Genomic DNA, 17431 nt, shown 5'->3' on the forward strand with positions numbered 1-17431 from the left:
CACAAGAACATTTTCAAGGTGTTCTTAGGGTGTGAGTCATATACCGTACCAATGAAACCTGAAAAATGTGTCTGTCTGTTCTTCGCATATCTCTCAAACCATGCACAGTGCACACTTGGCATGTGTATTGCAAATTACTGATAGCCCAAGTGAGCACAGTGTTGAGTGTAAAGTTATTTGAATATGCAATGCTATTGTTGTGTCTTTACTCCAACATAGTATATTAAAATAAAGGATTCAACTCGGAGGTAAAATGAACGTGACTTTACTTAGCTTCATCTGTAGACAATGTGACATATCAATGCATTCAGATAGAGGAAATATATTTCTTGGCAAAAGAATGATTAATGCTACAGAACTAAAGTAACATACAACATTGCCAATGCATTAAACACACTTTTTTTTTCAGTTTTCAGTCCACAAGTCTCATAAGTGAACTCATAAATCCAATCTTTTCGGTGGTGCCCTGAGTCGTTCAGGGTTACGCCTGGGAACTTGCAGAGTGCTCACTGCAGGGGGCACTTCCTCTGTAACTGTGGGTGTCACTGTACTGTGATCAGAGTTGGTTCCAGGATCAGGTGGACGTGCTGGTTGCTCCGGTGTCTTTGGTTGAGCATTCAACAGCTGATCTCCAGGTCTGCTCGCCAGTGTCCACCTCGTACATCAGAGGGCCGCTCCTAGTGACAATCTTTCCAGGCGTCCACTTGTCCCCTCGGTAGTCACGTGCCAGTACCTGCTGTCCCACATCGAAGCTCCTTGGCGGTTCACTTGGAAAGCCGCTGAACTGTTTGTTCTGCACTTCTCTCCTCAGGTTTGGTTTCAGAAGGTCAATGCGAGATCTCAGCTGTCTGTTCATAAACAGCATTGCAGGTGTCTGATTAGTTGTTGCATGGACAGAATTTCGATACACCAGGAGGAAATTGTCAATTTTGTGTTGAAGTGAGATGTCATTGCTTTTATGGACTTTTTGAATGTTTGTACGAACCATTCTGCTAACGTTGTTGCTGGATGGTGAGGTGCTGACTTGAAATGCTTGATACCATTCTTTTTCATGAAATCTTGAAACTCTTCAGAAGTATACTGTGGGCCATTGTCACTCACAATTTGCTCGGGCAGGCCATTCCTGGCGAAGATGGTTCTCAGAACAGAAATAGTATTTTCTGATGTTGTTGATTTCATTGGGACTACTTCTGGCCATTTTGAGTGAGCGTCCACAGCTATGAGAAACATAGAGTTCATGAAAGGTCCAGCAAAATCAATGTGCACTCTCTGCCAGGGTGCAGACGTCCATTCCCACGGATGTACAGTAGAGGAGCCTGTGGCGGTGCGTTTTGAATGTCATACACTTTGGAAAGTGTTGGGTTATTCCGTGTTTCTTTTCGTATCATTGCATTTGTAACTGGCAACTGGTCTACCAGTGTTGTGTGGAACATTTCAGCCGGGTCACTCTTTGATGGAATTTCTTCCACAGATGTTGACAGTGGGAGGCGTGACAAACCATCACCATTACAGTGTTGTTTGGTACCCTTGAACTCGATGTCATATGAGTGTGCTCCTAAGAACAGGGCACATCGCTGCAGTCGCGCGGCTGACATCACTGGGACTCCTTTTCGTGGATTAAATATTGATACTAGGGGCTGATGATCAATTACTAAGGTAAACCTTCGGCCATAGAGGTAATGGTGGAACTTTTTGATACCCCATACTAGGCTAAGGGCCTCCCTGTCTATCTGTGCATAATTGCGTTCGGCACTTGAAAGGGACCTTGAAGCGAATGCAATTGGGCGTTCCAGTCCATTATCCATTGTGTGCGATAGGACTGCACCAATGCCGTACGGGGACGCGTCACATGCTAGACGGATGGGTCTGGATGGATCATAGTGGGTAAGTAGCTCGTCAGATGTTATTAGTCTTTTTGTTTCTGTGAATGCCTTTTTACATTTTTTTGACCAATGCCATTCCACTCCTGTCTGTAGTAGTGCATTTAGTGGATACAGCACTGAGGCAAGGTTTGGTAGAAACTTGTGGTAATAGTTGACGAGACCCAGGTACGATCTGAGTTGTGACCAGGGTCGGACTGGGAATAAAATTCGGCCCTGGAAATTTTTTCTGGACCGGCCCACTACTGGACGACCGGGGTGCCACAAACTTGGTGAGCATAAAACCCCCATATGGATAGCATGGAACGACAGGGTAGGGCAGACACAGTTCTCTGTGACTTTTTTTCCCCCCACACACACACACACACACAGAAAGCCCACCGATACCAAAATCATACCCCCGACACCCCCATAAATAACAAACACACAGTATCATGCTGTAGCAACACTTCATAAACTGAACCCAAACATTTTAGATTTGGACCTATAGGTTATTATAATTACAATAACACGGGGGTCCGGAGGGTCTCTCCGGGAATTTTTTTTATTTTTTATTCTGGTTGCTAATCACACCATTTTAAAGTGATTTGAGAGGGACAGGATTCAGAGATACGCTACTAAAGACAGGCTAATCTTCTGTCTGTCTCACATCATGTTACCCCATGCATTAAACCACATGTCACTGCTTGACTAAATGAAAAATATAGGCTACTGAACATTCAAATAGGCTAAATAACTTTAAAAAAAAAACTAAAAAATACCGGAGGTCACCGGCCCACATGTGGACCGGCCCACCGGGAATTTGCCCGGTTGTACAGACTACCAGTCCGAGCCTGGTTGTGACAAATTTTCAGCAGTGCCTCAATTTTCTCTTGTGACTTATGCAAGCCGTGCTTGTCAATGACATGCCCGCAGAATGAGATTTCACTTTTGAAAAACTCACATTTCTCTCTCTTTTTTTTGGAAGTGATCATCATCATCTTTTCCTGTTATGATAATATCATCCAGGTAGCATTGTGTTCCAGGTATGTCCTGGAGCACCTGATCCATGGGTCTTTGCCAGATGGCTGGAGCGGAAGCAACACCAAACACAAGTCGGTTGTATTGGTAAAGTCCCTTATGCGTGTTGATGGTTAGGAACTTTTTGCTTGACTCCTCCACTTCCATCTGGAGATAGGCCTGTGACAAGTCGATCTTTGAAACCTTCTCCCCACCAGCCAATGATGAGAAGATGTCTTCGATTCGTGGAAGGGGGTACTGCACCGTGCGCAGCACCAGGTTGATGCTCACTTATACGCACTTCACTTTTTCCTTTCTTCATCAGGGGAACAATGGGCGTAGCCCAGTCACTCCAGTCAACTTTTGAGATAATGCCGGATGCCTCCAAGTTCTGCAGTTCGGCGTCTATCTTGGGACGTAGTGCATACGGCACCGGGCGCACCTTGTGGAATCTTGGGTTGGCATCTTTGTCAAGTTCAATTTTTGCTTTCAGGTGTCTAAGTTTGCCTTTCTCAAACACGTGTGCATTAGCCTCCAACAACTGTGGCAGTCTCTGGTCAGGCCTGCGGGTGGAGCTCTTGAGGCCTGTTGAGATATTCAGGGCTTTTATTGCATGCCAGTCAAGCTGAATTCTCCTCATCCATTCACGCCCCAGTAGTGCTGGGCCTGTGGTTTTCAGGACATAGAGCTCTAACTTGTGTGTTTGGTCACCATAGACCACATCCAAGTTAAGTTTCCCTTTTGGTGACACTTTTTCACCTGTATACGTTTTTAACATCACTGATGTCTTTTTCAGTGGTAAGTAGGAGAACAGCCTGTCATAGTCGGTCTCAGAGATCACTGACAAAGCTGAACCTGTGTCCAGTTCCATTTTAAGTTTCACTCCAGACACTGTTGTTGTGACCCATATTATTTTTCTGTCTTCTTCAGTTATGCTATGCAGCTCTAAGCATGACAGGTCATCTTCCTCACTGCTGTTTGTGTTGTCGGAATGTTCTGTTACTTTTTGCATTTAATTTGCTTTGGCCTGTGATTTGGGTTTAAAACCTTTGTTCTGTTGGATTTGTTGTGTTTTAGTTCAAATGTCTGTATTGAAGATGGTCAATAAAGCTTGACGGCGGGATCAGGATCGGCGATTAGATGATGATTTATTGTAGATGGTACAACAATGAATAACAGCACACAGGCTAAGTCTCAAACAGTAAAACTGTGCAGAGTCTAACAGTTGTGGTTGTTATTAGAAGCGGTTGCTGAGCCTTCCGACAGAAGATGCTCCTCGGGTTGCTTCCTCGATCCGTCTCCGTGTCAAAACCTAAGACAAAGCCTGTTATACTAAAACATACAAACATCAATCATGCCAACGTGGCAGGTGCCAACCAGTGTACAAAACCCGGCCCTGGCCAGATGGAGATACTAGCCCGAATAGGCAGACATGCTGTCTCCCTCGGCCCATGTTATCACTGATGTTCCTCGGATGTTCCGTTTCAGTTATGTACAATCATATGGACCTCTCCCTGTTGTATACTACACACAGAAGTAACATATGAACACATCAGAATACAGTGAGAATACCCCAGAATTCTACAGTTCTTTCCAGATTATTCCTTTTGGGTATTGGTTTGGTCTGATTTGCATGCTCTTTCTATGTGGCCTTGTTTGTGGCATTTCCTACATATATATATATACTGTATATATATAAGTATATATACTCTTTTGATCCCGTGAGGGAAATTTGGTCTCTGCATTTATCCCAATCCATGAATTAGTGAAACAGACACAGCACACAGTGTACACACAGTGAGGTGAAGCACACACTAATCCCGGTGCAGTGAGCTGCCTGCATCAACAGCAGCGCTCGGGGAGCAGTGAGGGGTTAGGTGCCTTGCTCAAGGGCACTTCAACCATGCCTACTGGTCGGGGTTCAAACCGGCAACCCTCCAGTTACAGGTCCGAAGTGCTAACCAGTAGGCCACGGCTGCCCCATGTCTTTTCTTTGAACCATCAGTCGTTTGCACTGTGAGAGGATTTACCACACCTGTAGCATTTTTTTCTTTTTTGCTCCTGCTTTTTGCCATTCAAGGACATTTGATGCACTTCGTTTTCTAAGCTTTTCTTCTGTAGCTCTGATGCACCCTTAGCTGCTGTTTCCATTGAGATAGCTAGTTCGAGTGCTTTCTTCAAATCTAGCTCTTTTTCTGACAGTAGCCTTTTCTGTGTGCTTGTACAGTGAATGCCACATACTAAACGATCTCTCAAGGCATCGCCAAGTCCATCTTTAAAGTCACAATGCTGAGAGAGTCTGCGCAGTTCGGCCATATACTCGGATATGCTTTCATCCTTTGTTTGATTCCTCTTATGAAATCTGAATCTTTCCGCTATCACTAGTGGTGCGGGATTTAAGTGCTTCTGCAACGTGTCAACAATGTCTTTAAATGACTTGCTCGACGGTTTAGCAGGGCTCAGAAGATTACGCAGTAGACTGTAAGTTTTTGCTCCCATTAGACTGAGGAGGACGGAACTTTTTTTTACATCCTCGATATCATTAGTGGTGCAGTATAACTCCACTCGCTCTATGTATGATTCCCAGTCTTCACTTGAACTATCAAACTCCTCTACTTTTCCAACGTAAGCCATTTCGGACATGAAATCCAGATCTTATCCGTTTATCCTTTCACTGTGTGCTATGCACTGTTACTCACGGATCCTTTGCTAGGTTTCATTTCATCTCTTGCTTTCGTTTCATCTCCTGCTTTGTTTCATCCTTTCTCTTTCCTTCCGGTTTAACTTTTCATTTCGTGCAGTTGTTTAGGGTCTGGTTTACTCGTCGCCAATTTGTTGTGTCTTTACTCCAACATAGTATATTAAAATAAAGGATTCAACTCGGAGGTAAAATGAACGTGACTTTACTTAGCTTCATCTGTAGACAATGTGACATATCAATGCTCTAGCGGATAACCTATAGGTAAACTCAGTAGCTAGGGGAGTGGTTCTGCTGAAGTAAATAGATCCACTTGATATACTACAGCTATAGTTAATATAGTTGTATGACGACTAGGCCTGTCAAACTCGATTCCTTTTAAGGATCCGGGTTATTCTGAGTCACTCACTAAACTGATCCGGGTTGAACGAGTCACTTGAGTCAGTATTGCTAAATCGCAAGGAAATTCAGTCCTACTTCAAGCAGTGCAGTGGGGTGCTTCATTTTTAAGTGCCTTCTCATGTTGGATGTGGATCCTCCATGATTTGAAATCAGGTTTTTGCGGTACTTGCATTTAGCCTTTAGAGTGCTCTCCTGGTCGAAGTGCATCCACACATTGTTCATCTTTCTGGTGCTCATGTTCAGAAACTTCTTGAAATTAACCTCCAAATTGTCTTGACACCACTCTCACTTTTCTTGTCACTTCTCTTTGAGGTGTTTTTGGACTTGGGGGTTGGGGACAATAGGTGGGGGATGGGGACTACCCCCTTACCTCCCAATTAGATAAGCCTGTTACTGGGGTAAGGGGTCAAGGGGGCCGGTCAAGTACATTACCGCGGCAACTTCACTCATGTAGCTTTCCGTGGAGCTGTGGAGGGCAGAGGGTCAAACAGCCAGATATATTACAAAAGAGAAGGGGGGAAGGGCTTTATGACACTACCTGAAAACCATATTGCCAAGTAAGTCTAAAGAAACCTATTTTAATGAATTGATCTTATTGACAGAGAGGGTAGCCTATATTATAATAATTAATTATTTGTTGTTGTTTTGTTAACAATAGAAAAGTTTGCCTAGGTCTAATGCTACTCTGCTATATTGTTATATACTCTGCTATATTAATAGTAGGCTACTAGGAATCTATTCTAATAACATATTAATAGGCTGCTAATACTAGGCAACTAATATTATTATTAATAATAGCTATACTGTTAGGTAGCCTAATATAATATCATATAATATAATATAAAATAGCCTAATATAATAGCATCAAAACCTCCACCCACTCACGGGAAAGAAAGCAGTTTGAGCCAGACTTCTGACCACTTGTTACCATCAGCTGATGGTCACAAGTCATCTGCAAATGGCATTTGTTTTACATAGTCTGGATATCATTAAGCACCAGTACAACGTTAGTACCTGTATGCATTTGCTAATCCCACATGATCTAGCCTAATACTTTACCTGCACATTGATACTATGTGTTGACTTTTGGTTCACGAAATCAGCCTCATGCTCCCCTAAAGGTGCATTGATGGGGACAATCAATAACACCTATGAGTTTGGGGAATCCTAGTAATGGATTACAGAATTGTGGGACGTTAAAGAAACACGTGCAATACAACACACTACTTCCATGACCTTTAGCAAATAACTATTCCATGTGACAATAATTTGGACTATTCAAGCCCTACACATAAGTATGACATAACAGCATATATAAGGATGAGAAAACAGCAGTCACTGATGCACTTATTCTTACTGTACTCTACCGTTTTTAACTTGTCCTGAAATTGTTCAGAATTGCTTTGAAACTTAAACTGTTTACCATGTTGTTAGTCGCTATGGTTACAAATGCGTCAGCCAAATGTAATGTAATGTAAGTAGATAATGCTTGAGGGACGAACCCCGCACGCACACATTCAAGACTGACGCTCTACCGCCACACATTTAGTGAATTTGTATCACCTGAAAGTTGATAGAATCCTTCCTTCACGGTTTGAGGGGGCAGAAAGCCAGGAAACACCACGAACACGTCTAATAATTTATTAAGTGCAGCTACAACCTTTTGGATTGCACGGCACACCGTGTTTTTGCTTAGGTTTTCCGCATCACCAACTGCATGTAAATATGTTCCCGTGGCAAAAAAACGCAGTGAAACACAGACACACTGTGCAACAGTAAGCGCACGGCTTCTTTTTGTGGCATTACCTACATAAGGTCCAACAAGAGCGATCAAATAGCGAATACCCTCTGATGAGAACCTGTATCTCTCATAAAGTATATCCTCAGGCAATGCTAAAGGATCGGATCTGCCCCGAAACACCCTCTGTCTCCGGAGGGACCCTTGCACGATGCGTGCACCGAGATCCACGGGAATACCTACGAATGGTGACGCTATTGTCAGAGGAGGGGCTAGGAAGCTGCGCTTAGTGCTTTAAGTAGCCAATCTAATCCGAAATTTTAGCTGATAACCTGGTCCCGACCAGGTTTGGTTGACAGCATAAGGTACCATGGTGATACAGCGACGCTAAAACTGAACCACTTTCGTGTCACAGCATACCCTGGCTTTGAGCGCAACATACCTCGCTAACCCACTAATCGAGATTCGTAGTACACCCCACAGGTAGGCTAGCCTACTCATGCAACTCCATACAGAGCTTGCAATGTTTCGGACTGTCTTCGCGACCTAATTGCATTTTAAAGTAGGCTATGCGTGCAGAACATATGTTATTTCAGAAGTGAAAGCATGGCTTTTGTTGTGGATTTTCTTTTAACCTTGACGAGGAGTTACTCGCTCCTCTAAAGATCCACTCATGACAACGTAGCCAGCTGATTCGGCTGACTCACACTTATAACAACAAATGTAACCGGCCCGCCCGGCTGGATCCGACTGACCCAGGTAGGCTAGCCTACTCAAGCAGCTCCATACTTGCAATGTTTAGAATTCGGACTGTCTTCGCGACCTAATTGCATTTCAAAGTAGGCTATGCGTGCAGAACATATGTTATTTCAGAAGTGAAAGCATGGCTTTTGTTGTGGATTTTCTTTTAACCTTGACGAGAAGTTACTCGCTCTTCTAAAGATCCACTCATGACAGCGTAGCCGGCTGATTCGGCTGACTCACACTTATAACAACAAATGTAACCGGCCCGCCCGACTGATCCGGGTAGATACTCAAGCAGCTCCATGAGCGTGCAGTTTGGACTGTCTGCACGACCTAATTGCATTTTAATATGCTACATCTATACACCAAATCTAATTATGTCTAGGCTACATGCAGAACATTGAATGTTATTTCAGAAGTGAAAGAATGGCTTTTGTTGTGGAATTGCTTTTCACCTCGAGGAGGAGCTACTCGCTCGTCTACAGATCCACTCATGACAACGTAGCCGGCTGATTCGACTGACTCGTACTCAACGTAGCCTAACCGGCCGGCTGATCCGACTAACCCGGATTGCTACTCAGCAGCTCCAATCTGAGTCCCATGGTCTGCGAGTCTGCAATGTTTCCGGCTCTGCGGGAAGTTAACCACTTATCTCGGACTGCCTGCTCACTCAGTCGCTTGAGTTGATTTGTGGAGTTGTGGTTGCCTACGATATTGTTACATTTTTGGCAGCTACGATGGCTAGGACTAGTAGGCTAGCTAATGTTGCAAGAGGTTTGTGTGTGGCGCTGTTTATCGTTTTAGATTGAATTGTAGTAAGACTCAACAGATCCGAGTTAATGATACTAGAGACTCGCGACTCATGGGTAAATTTAAAGACACGGGTGAAAGATCCGAGTGAGTCACGACTCAAACACCTTTAATGACGACCAGTGTTGGACCTCCCGGGCATGTTTTGCACAAGTACAAGCACTGATTAGTTATCAAAGTTGTTTTTAAATGTAAAACATTGTGTGGGAAAATGCAGCCTCAGTAAAGACATACAAATATTTCAATTCAATTTATTGTGCTTATAGAGCGCCAAAACATTACACATGTATCATGGCGCTTTACAGAATGTAGGCAATCAGAGAAAAAAGGAAAGAAAGGAAGAAAAGAAAAGAGAGAGGCCCAGGGGTAACAGGGGGGAGGAAAAACCCTAGAATTGGAGATACATATAGGAAGAAACCTCGAGTAGATCCACGACTCAAGGGCCTGACAAATACCTTAGAATCCCTTATCTACATTTTATCTACAGTACATTTTCCCCAACATCAGTGTATCAAACACCTTTAACATGGGAAAACACTACCTTAAATTCTGCTTCATCCATCAGCACATGCTGTGTGGTTTCTGATTCATAAATGCAGCCAGTTGAGGAGTTGAAAATGTTAGGGACAAGAAGACCGTAATAAGGACCCGCGTCTGGGCTGTCTCAAGTTCCTGTCTGTCATGGCTCAGGTTCTTCTTACACAACAATGACGGTAACATAAGAAGGATGAAGGAAATTACCAACTGTGTGAAGAAGAAAAAAAACCTGCTGAGGAACACATTTCCGTCAAAGCCAAGCCTGTAATTAGAGTTGTTCATGTCAAAAGTCATCAAGGATTGGCTACTTATAAATAATAAATTGGCATGCCCTTAGAGTACATCAGCAGAAGATGATATACAGTACATTGTAGAACTTGATATCTGATTTGCAGGCGTCTGATGTGGTCCTGCTGACACCGTGGTGAGGTGTGTCAGGAGAGATTTTAGCAGGATCTCAGCTCCTGCACTTTCATCACCTCAGTACAAAATTCAGCTACACTTTCAATCTTTCAATTAGAGCCTGCAAATTACAGAGTAAGTACCAGGTAATATGGTGGAAGATAAAAGTTGTGAACATAGTAAAGAGTATAAGTAAAAGGTTTGATATTAGATTTTAGAATCTTAAATTCACTGTATTTTACAACAAGACTATGGGTTTTAGTCCAAAAATTAGAGTAAGTACCAGGTAAGGGCATATTTGGTCTTGGCTTTGATCACACTTGGCAGTTAGTTACTAGCAAAGATTCTAGAACAGAGCTCTGTTCTAGAATCTTTGGTTACTAGCCAGGTTAAAACCAGACTCATTCACTTTGTTAATAGAGTCTGGGGATTCATGATTGGGAAACGTTTCACAAACACTAGCATGGTGATGGTGATAGACAATTAACTTTGAAATCATTGGTCCAGCCTAACCAATCACATTGGTTATTTCCTGCTTCGCCTAACCTTTACTAATTGGCAATAAACAGCATCAGTAATAGAGTTCTCAACGGGTCGACAGGTTCGGGCCGGGTTCGGGTCGAAAATATAAGCAAATGACTCGGGTCAGGTCGGACCTCGGGCTTCATCTTTTCCGCTTAGTAAAGGGAAAAAAACATTTATTAATCATCGCTGCTGTTCACCGTAAAGAAAGTCTGGCTGCTGCATGCAACGTGCATCATGGAGAGGGGCGGGGGCAGACCTAACGCCGCTGCGTGCACGCCTTTAGCCTGGAGAAGAAGATGGAGTTGGTGGAAAGTAAACTTGCCGCAGGTGAATTCACTGTCGCTACTACAGGAGGGGAAATCAGAGGTCTGGAAAGTGTTTGGAGTGGTGCTGGATTCTGATGGAAATTCTACAGGTTATGTGCAATGCTCAAAATGCAAGGTGCTGATGAAATATGTGAACCTGCAAGGCGAAACCAGTCGCTTTGGTAAAATGTACAAAATTAAGTTATTGTGCCCACATGAACGGCCATAAACTAAGCTTTTCAACAATATGTATATCGAGGGTATTGCAAAAAGTATCGCTAAGATAACCGCATCCAAAGTTGGCATGGTTCTTCCATCACGATACGCCAGAAGAAGAGAAAATCACCGCTTTAAGTAAATTGTCACGTGTTGAATCTTCACCTAAATAAAGTCAGGGTTTAACAGTCAAAACGTATATTTTACATCGGGCCGCGGGCCGGGTTTAGGCAGATAATTCATGTTGATGTGTCGGGTTACATCGGGTTGTAATTTTTTAGGCCCGTTGAGAACTCTAATCAGTAGTCAGGAAATATATGTACACATTCTTCCGACTGCAATTTATTTATGTTTGCAGGTGTTGCTACTACAGTTTACCACAGCCTCTTTTGATTTCGAAACTATAGCACCATCCCCTCTCATCACTGATTGGCCTGACCTTTTGGGGTCTGATGAATATTATCTCCCTGAAAGGAGATCTAGGTGGGCATGGCCAGGCTAATTAGTTACAGGAAATTAGAGGATTCTAAATTACACTTCAATTTATAGAGGTCATGAAGTTACTTGAAAGTTGATGGTAGAAGTAGAGAGTAGAAGATAAGAGTATGTTACAGTGTGCTCAAGATTAAGTTACAGGAACAGATGGGATACTAAGCTAGAGAAATGTGCTTTATTTTCTTTGCATAGCAGGTGGCAACACCATGCGGCAGTCATGCCATATACTGTTGTGCAGTAGGTTACATCTAGTTTTAAATAGTGTGCATGATCACATACTGTACATCCATTAGGGTGAGGGTCAAATCATACAAGCAGGAACCTGATTATGAATAGTTGCAGGTGTATGCATATACGTTTCCTTAAAGAATTCTTCCATAATAACAATTGAGATAATAATGATGATCTCTTTTTAGTTTAGTTTTTGTGAGACCTGTTGTACTACAGGGAGTGCCAGTCAATTGGAAATGCCATTGCCATTTATTATGGCGAGTGCACGTGCTATGCAAATAAGTATACCTTTACATGCATAACGCAAGAGAGAAATATCGGGACAAAGAAAGAATTTAAAAAATCAAATCCAATCCTCCCTTTGACACAACAGTTTTCTGTTTATTGGAAACCCCCATTCCACACTCCAATCACCAGAAATTATTTACTGCAACATGACATGGAACAATTTACAACACAATATATTTAAAGGATGAAAAAAATGGAATTGAATTGAATAAATCAGTTGATATTTTTGGTAGATTGCATATTTAGTATGTCATGCCAAACTGATTAAATTATGTAGACTAGCTCAGTCTTTAGGGGAATGCTGATAGCACTTTTCTGTAAGGAAAAATTAGCCCTGGTAACTCTCCTCGGCCTTGTTAGAACAGTGAAAGTTAAAAAAAGTGATACGTGTCTGTGTGTCACAATGTGAACATGATGCAGTGGTTGAACATAATTCCCATCATGTTGAAAGTACATTACTCCTCGAAGTCTGAGTCAGTGGTGCAATAAGCAGGCTGTCTCTGTAGTGGCGCTTATATGTACAGTTCCTCCCTACGGGATCCACTCGAGTGGCAAATCTCTCCTTCTGCCAGATGTGACCACAGACGTGGAGTTTTCCGCACGCCACCCGCCCGTCTCTCTCTGTCACCATGTCGCGCGCTCTCAGCCACCAGGCGCGTAGGCTGGTTCCAGTTCATCCGAGTCTGTGGAGTGTGTCCGAACTAGATTGAGTTGCCCACCCCTGAGTGGCCACAGTCTCTGATGAATGGCACACTCGTACCCATGGACTGAGGTTCTCACGCTCCACGCCCTTAGTCTCCTGAGTGTTCATTTCACCTGTTCTGTTTATCCTGTTATCATGAGACTGTAAGAAATAGGTATTTATCCATAGATGTGTTCTGCTCTTCATTAGATGCTGGTGTCTTCATTAGATACTTGCTTAGTGCTTACCATACTACAGTATTTCCTCATGCTGTTTTTCTGCTAGTTTCCTTTGTCTCTCTTGTGTTCGCCTCCATTACTCTTCTCCCTGCCCTGCTCTCTCTGTTACTATTTTGGACAGATGTATTGGCCTTTCTTTAGCTTTTACGTCTATAAACATTTACATTACCCTCCTCATTTGGTGATTAACGTTTTCTGCATTTAGATCCATCTCACAGTTCACAACTATTGTTACCACTATGGTTATTATGACCGCCGCTAGCGAAGCGGTCATATAATGATTGTCAAAGTTTTTTTTTTTTCCCCGTCATCTACTTCCTGAATTTTTGGTCAACGATACCCGGGACACCGAAACACCAGTGCACATGAAATTTGGTGGGTATGTAGCCCCACTAGACTTTTACGGAAAAATTTCGTTTCGTCCCCGGGGCCCTCCCCGTGCTGGGCCCCATGAACCAAAAAAAAGCAGTTTTTCCTAAATAACTACCTGAACCGTGGCACTGAGGATGAAGAATATTTTATGGTATGTTGGTCTCAAGGGACCACATCAACCTGGCCCATAATCACTCATTTGTGATTTGCACCCCCCCCCCCCGGTAAAAAATGAAAATGCAATATTATTCTGCTTTAATCGCCCCTATCTTCAGTTAAGATGTTCAGAACTGCACCAAATTTTAGGTGTATGATTGACCTGGCATTCTCTGGGGGTATGCCAAGTTTCGTAGAATTTCATCCATGGGGGGGTCTAAAAAAAATTAGGTTATGTGTACATTTAGTGACTGTACACTCATTGGCCTGTAGATGGCGGTGCACACATATACACATGCACACACACACAGGCACCCACATACTATCGGTATTAGAATGGCCGATACATAATTACAAATTCAGTAGGATTAAAAGAAAGCCAAATATTCATCATCATCATCATGGCTGCATTTCCAGTATTGGCGATAAGTAGTTGTTTGTCCACTAGATGGCGCATCGTTGCAGTAAGACGTAATTTTGTTGGAAGTTAAAAGTGGGTTGGAAAAACAACGGACGCTTCCTACAAGGACTGTAGTTTACCGCAGAGAACGTCTAATAAAGATAGGACGATGTTCACATGAAATATAATTCCCATTTCTTCTTGAAGCTGAAATAAATCTGAGGATGTTTATCGGACATGCTTGGTTTTTACTGCAGGTATGTTAATCTTATAATATCAATAAGGACCTAGGTAATGTTACCGTTAGCGTTGGTTGAGTGATGGAGGCCAATTTGATTGATTGCATTTGTAGAAAACTATAAATGCGGTTATACCAAGCAAATTGATAGCAACACTGTAATTGTATCTTTCGACTGTCATTCTGTGCAATGGAAGATTTACCAACGTTACATCGGTCTGATACAGTTTTACCTATACATGCGTGAGACTGATATGCCTGTTTATTTGTTTTAAGTGCGTGCAGGGTGTGAGAGGGGATTGATGTGCTTTGATTCCAGCTTGGTAGTTGTAGTCTGTGAAATTAAAAAGCACGTGTGTGTGAAGTATCCAAACAATGACACCTTCATTTCATTATGGCTGCTTTAGCAACACACCTTAAGCTACTGTGTAGTGGGTCCCATTTAGAAGTGGCTACTTCATTCGCGCTTTCCTTGACTCATGGCACGATATGGCAGTTTAAGTCCGCTTGATACTGTAAGGCGTAAGCCATTGGTTTCCAAAGGAGATTTTATTTGTGTCGCCAGCATAGCCTATTGACAACTTATGTTGTAAATAGGCCTACCTTAAAAGCCTACCTGTAGCTTAGGGAAGCTAACAGCTTTCTATTAGGATCTAGTTTGTTAGTTACAGTTTGGTCATAACTCCCTGATGATTTTTTGCATTTAGAATAGCCAGAGCGTGGATATCTCAATCGGAAAATTAAACAATATCGGGTGCCTATGGACTAGGCTGGGTGAACCCAGCCTGATCTGCCTGCTATTTATTTTTTGATTTCTTAAAAGATTGAGCTTGGTCTGGTGAAAGCCAGACTAGCCATGGACCTCAGTTACACAATGCAAGAGAACATGAATCAGCCTATATTTGCACGAACAATAACGGACAACTGCTCTTTCACTTTGCCCCGTTAAAATGTGTATGAACAGTCTAGCGACGCATTTCATCAAGGCCCATTTGGACATGTCAGTTATTTGCACCACTGGTTCGATGTAAAACAGCATTTAATTTCAGACTTCTGTTACTTAATTTGTGCATTAACAATAACGTTTCAGACTACTGTTACTTAATTTGTGCATTGACAATAAAGTATCACATGAACTAAAGATGACTAAAATCTTATGTAGAAGAAGAAACATTCACAAAAAATCCATCCATCCAAAAATGACCTTTGTTTTTGATAGCTGTTGAAAACGGCATGGAACTGACAGAGATGTTTTTGTTTATTAATAAATAAATAAATAAAGAACATTATGATGATACCTTTTGCTTTTCCCAAATACAATGTAGCCTACAGGTGTAAGTGACCTTTCATCAATCCAGTTGCAGTGGATGAACTGTTATGAACTGCCCTACTTGTGATTGTTTAGAGATTTTAAAGGTTTTATAACAATGCTACATCTTCTTTGGCTATTCTACAATCTATTCACCTTTTCAGCACAAGTAGGCTACTTTCTGTGCAGCCCGACACACACACTCAGGCATGCCAAACAAGCATACACAAAAGTTTCAAGAGTGGGGGATGGAGTAAAAGATGGAGACAAATTGAAGTGTGATTTATTTTCGCGGAATGGATGTACAGGACTGAGCGGCGGTCATATTTTGTACCGCTATGCGGTACATCTAGTTACTTTACATTTAGCTTACACTGTATTTTCCCCTTATACACTCAACCATGGTATGTCAATGTAGAAAATCTACCCTATCTAGGATATCTACCCTATCTAGGATATCTATCCCTTCATCGGTATTCACATGCTTCTTGTGTATTCTAAGAAACCATCCTCCCTGGAAGGTCCTTCAGGGAAATGCTGAGCATTAACATGGAGTGTAGATGGAAAAAGGCTTAACTCTTGAACTGATCATACTTACCTATTCCCAATACAAATCAAATATTCACATTATTATGGTACACATCAAATGAGAAGAAAAATGGTGTAATATAGGCATATCTTGACAGTTTAATTCCAAATATGGGCAGGAGAGAATGTTCTCTCTGCCTGATGCCCCATGGAGTGTTAATTGTGGGGTTCTTTACATATTCTGTGCATATTAGAAGCTGAGAGCTTAAGCCTAGTTGCTACATGACTTGTGCCTTTGAACCCTCTCCCTCTGCATATGAACAATCCAGAATGCAAACGTTATTCTGTTATTCTCTAGGCATATATCTGTATGGGTCAGAGTGTCTGAGTGTGTGAGGCAGACAAGTCCCTCATCCCCAGTGACGTCTGGCTTTTTATTGCTTACTGATTCTCTGTGGCACTCTAAGAAATCTTTCCCTTCTGTGCACTGTGTTTGTTCATCTATGAAGTGAACTTACTACAATGTTCTTTTTTGACTCAAGGTCACCAATTCAAAGCTTATGCTTTGCTGAGCATAGGTATGCCATCCGAACTGGAAACATGAATTATAGTGTGGCCAAACTCTATTAAAAGGCAAAAAATGGGAGGGATTCAACCAAATGCCCCAATACCTTGAGGGCCACTAGCCATCCAGGTTTCAATGAGGACTTTGACCTTTCACCCTTTTTATAATCATTGTGTCTCCTTTTTTGGAGTGATTTCTCCATAATATCCAGGTTGTCTAAAAAGGAGTGTATTGCTGCTTGTAAATTATAACTGTTATTTTTGAATGAAATTTACCTACAGTACTTGTCATTGCTGCATACAACTTGTTGACTGACCCATGTTGCTTTAAAACTATTTACCTTGACTGTGGATTATGATGTGTAGCAAAGATATTCATATTTATTGACCTTGATACATACTGTGGATTACAGTACGTTAGTTATTTTTAAAAGGGATGGTCAATGTTTTTCTACTCTGTGACCTCTCTAACATTGACTTTGTTTTGGTCTATTGTCTATCTGTCTTTCCTATATTACTATTGTCTGTCTGTCATGCCTATATTACACCATTTTTCTTCTCATTTGATGTGTTGATGTGTCAAAGGCACAAGTCATGTAGCAACTAGGCTTAAGCTCTCAGCTTCTAATATGCACAGAATATGTAAAGAACCCCACAATTAACACTCCATGGG

At 42.1% G+C, this 17431-nt stretch overlaps 2 pseudogenes; both read right to left on the reverse strand.

Annotated features, from left to right (window-relative positions):
* Positions 1-574: 574 nt before the first annotated feature.
* LOC125306501 lies at positions 575-3891 on the reverse strand (annotated as a pseudogene).
* Positions 3892-6421: 2530 nt separating this feature from the next.
* Positions 6422-13081, reverse strand: LOC125306502 (annotated as a pseudogene).
* Between the last annotated feature and the right edge of the window lie 4350 nt (positions 13082-17431).

This window comes from Alosa alosa, chromosome 13 (genome assembly GCF_017589495.1).
Source record: "Alosa alosa isolate M-15738 ecotype Scorff River chromosome 13, AALO_Geno_1.1, whole genome shotgun sequence".
NCBI classification, from domain to species: Eukaryota; Metazoa; Chordata; class Actinopteri; order Clupeiformes; family Clupeidae; genus Alosa; species Alosa alosa.